This window comes from Microtus ochrogaster, chromosome 6, assembly GCF_000317375.1.
Source record: "Microtus ochrogaster isolate Prairie Vole_2 chromosome 6, MicOch1.0, whole genome shotgun sequence".
Classification (NCBI taxonomy): domain Eukaryota; kingdom Metazoa; phylum Chordata; class Mammalia; order Rodentia; family Cricetidae; genus Microtus; species Microtus ochrogaster.
In genome coordinates this window covers 37,796,187-37,799,990 of record NC_022013.1, presented here as the reverse complement: position 1 = coordinate 37,799,990, position 3,804 = coordinate 37,796,187, and positions in this window count along the sequence as shown.

The window sequence follows — 3,804 nt, the reverse complement described above, 5'->3', positions numbered from 1 at the left end:
TCATCTTTGGACATAATTTTTATGGCATAAACCATGCCTTCTTGTATTGACAATCTTCCTGCCAATCTGTCATAAGCTTTAGACAAAATTCGATTGTCACATTCAGCAGTTTTGATTCTCTCAGTTAATGTTTCAGTTCCTACAGAAAGGGACTGCTGGAACTTACAATCTAATTCAGCTGTTCCTTCTTCCATAGTAATAAATTTCTCCTTAACATCAGCCTGTACCTTTTCTAAATTTTGCTCAGTTGATCCAGTCATGTTAAACAAAGATCTGTTTTCTTCCTGGAGAACTTCAAACTGATTCTTGAGAAGATTGTTGTCATTCTCAATAGTTTTTAAAGGTTCAACCTCTGCCTTAAGAGATTTTATCATTTTCCTATTATCAAACCATATAGTGCTAAAGAAAATTAAGAATCCCAGAAATATCCATAGATGTGGGATGATAGACACCTCTTGTAAAATATCCCACATGGTACACTCAAAAAAGCTGTTGAAATCTGAAAGAGTTACGTTCTCAGACATTTTTTTTTTTATAAAAGAAAAAAATTCTTTTACCTGCAATGACCGGTTCCTGCCAGTGGTGGCGAAGGAGTCCACTGGAGTCCACATGGCCTAAGTCTGAAATAAATGACTCAAAACAAAACTTGAAGCAGATGCCAGGCTGATAAATAGCAATTGGGCCAGAAAAGGAACAGAGAGAAAACCGCCAAAGTGAACAAATCACTTTGGGACCGTGTTTGAGCTGGCTCGCAGGGCCGCTGTCACATGACCTGAGTGCCAGAGGAGGTGGGAGAGGAACAGAGACTGATCACACTGTTACAGAGGCGCTTGTGCCACTGTCAGGCAGGGCGGGGCTGGGGAGTGCTAATACTCCCATCCTGTTTGACTTTTTAGCAGGTACTGAGAAAGATCGGGTAGCTCAGAATCTCAGCTGTGTCCCCAAGTGTAGTCGGCTGAAAGGGTACATACAGTCTACTCACCCAGGGAGCAGGGAGCCCACTGCAGCAGCGGGCCCAAGAGACTCCGATTTGGGCAGGGTCTCCAAAGCCCCACTGGGCGGGCGCCAAATGTATCGGTGTAAAATGATTGCAATGCAGATATAAAGGATATTTACAACTTTAATGGTAAACTTACAGAACCTAGGTTCCCACGTAGCCCAGGAGGTAGGAAAGAAAAAAGGGAGGGCACAGTCTCTGTGCACTCGATTTAACAGTCCACAATCACCGGAGGCAAAACCCGCCCCCTAAAGGGGTCTGGCTTAACCCTACATATCAGGAAGTTATGTTTATAAGAAAGTGTTGTTTCTCATTTGCTTTGGTACAAGCTGTAAATCCATTCAGGTTTAGAAATTTATTTCTTTATGTGAGAAATGATATTGATAAACTAAATATTCAGTTAGTATAAATTTTAAAAGGAAAAAATAGAACCAATTGTCTAATTTAACCCAACAAGGAGATAATTTGCCTTCCAGTCACCGGTAGACCACAGGAAAAGGCACTCATCACTTAGGAAATATCCTCCAGAATAAGAGTGTGAAAATATAAAGTTAAAGCATTCTTGACTGTGGAAGCTTTATCATAATAAAATGGTTTAATTTCCCTGAGCATAAAATATACTCTCCAAGGAAGCCACCTATTAATGACATGCTATGAATAATTAATTGGTTCTGGGAACTATTATACCATATTAGTCTCTTTCATATTAGAGTTCCCAAGGGTGGCAAATAAATAAGACAGTGATTTTGCTTCTATGTGTTCCATGATTGCCTGCCAAGATGTTCTGCTGACATGAACTTTCTCTGCCGTTTTTCACTCTGTACTCTCTCAGAGAAGTAGTTTAAGAACGTTTGATAGAAAAGTCTTTTATTCTATCTGGACAGATTTCTCCTCTTTCTTTTTTGTGTGTGGTAATAGTCAGACATTTCCTTTGGAAGCATGACAATGAAGAACAAACGTGTTACTTTCAGTGATACCTATCTTAGCACTGTAACCAATAATAAGGTTCCGAGTTGTTGTCTTCTCAAAACCAACACCAACCCTTGTTGCATCTGTGTAATTACAAATAATTCTCTATTTTCTGGTTAGGTCCCTGCTGTCCTTTTAAAGATGTGTTCACAACTCATGACACAATTTTTTTTCATTATTGCATAAGAAATGTGAATGGTGTTGTTTATTTTCTTGTGTAAATAAGCATCAGCTAAACATGGACACTTAGTTTATAAAAATTTATAATTAGTGAGGCCTGAATTTTTTTTGACATGCCATCATTGGTTTTCCCACCTCAGTGATTGAGAGGAGTATATGAGACTATTTAGTCACTACTTACTTAAGTATTTATATGTAGTAATAAAAGTATTTTCTTAAAATTTAAAAACAGTTTAATATCACATTAATATATTTATATCAGAGTTTTATTAATTAAATAGATCCCAATTTAAAATAGATACATTTCAGAAGCATTAAATTAAAAGATCTTACCGTCCACATAAAATACATGGTAATAATTAGATAATTGCTCATCAGAGGTTTAACTTTGAAAAGTTCACATATTAAATTATGGTCTGAATTTTCAGACATTGAATATAATGTTCTTTTCTATGCTGCATTGATCTTAGTCAGTGAAAAGGCCTTCAAAATAGGCAGTAAGGAAAAGAAACTTCATCACTGTTCATCCATCAGAAATACACATCCTTGATAAAAATCTTATAATGAGAATAAAGTTGTATGTTTTAATTCTCATTCCACTATTCCTGTAAAGATCCTCATCTCTACAAGCACCATTTTTAGGTTCATGCTTTTAAGTTTCTGGGTTGTTACCCATTAAGATTATACAAGGACATCTGCATGACCCACTAAGATTATACAAGGACATCTGTATGATCATGCATTTGCAACTATTCATCAGCTCATCACAGGCTCAATTATGGATATATCTTAAAGACAGTGATTAACTCTCCACCAGTTCGTAAGTCAATAGTTTGGCAGGAAAGGATAGAAACCCTTCAACCCCTACTGGACCCATAATTGACTTATTATAGAATAGTCTTGTATCATCCCTGTGGAGGCTACCTAAGAAGCTATGGGTTGACCAGATTTGTTGTCATAATATTTAGTTATTTGAGTTATTTATACTCTAAAGTTTAATCCTCTGTCAGATGTATAGCTACTCTATCTTTTCTCTTATTCTCTTTATTGCAATTCCTTAAGCCAGCTAAAAGTATGTTTTGCTAAATAGAAATGTTAAATTTCCATTGAGTATTATATTTTTATTATTGCTCTTAATTCTAACTGACCAGAAGTTGTTTCAGATGTCTTTTTCTATGCCTATATTTTTCCTTTTTCCTTTACCAGCTTCAAAGTCTCAAGAAAGATAGAGAGAAAATTCAATTTAATTCTATCTATGTATATATGCTTTTGTTATTCTTAACATAGAGGCAGTATTTTCTCTAGTTTACATTTTCGGGTCTTACAAACTTAATCAAAAGATTATGGCTGGAGAAGGCATTAACCCAGGAGAAGATCAAACTAACACCTTTTGTTGTTTCCCTGAAATCAAGTGGTGAAACTGTATTTTAAAGATGTTCTTTTCACTTACTGACTGCTGCTGCTCTTAGTTTGGAACAGGGAAGCTTCTTTCTGCAGGGAATGATGGTTAATGTGCAGTTTTAGGTATGCTCAATGTGCTGAGAATAAGTGACTGACAAATGCTAGTCTCTAGGGAGGACATTGATAACACACACACACACACATGAACACACACACATGAACACACACACACGAACACACACACACACACACACACA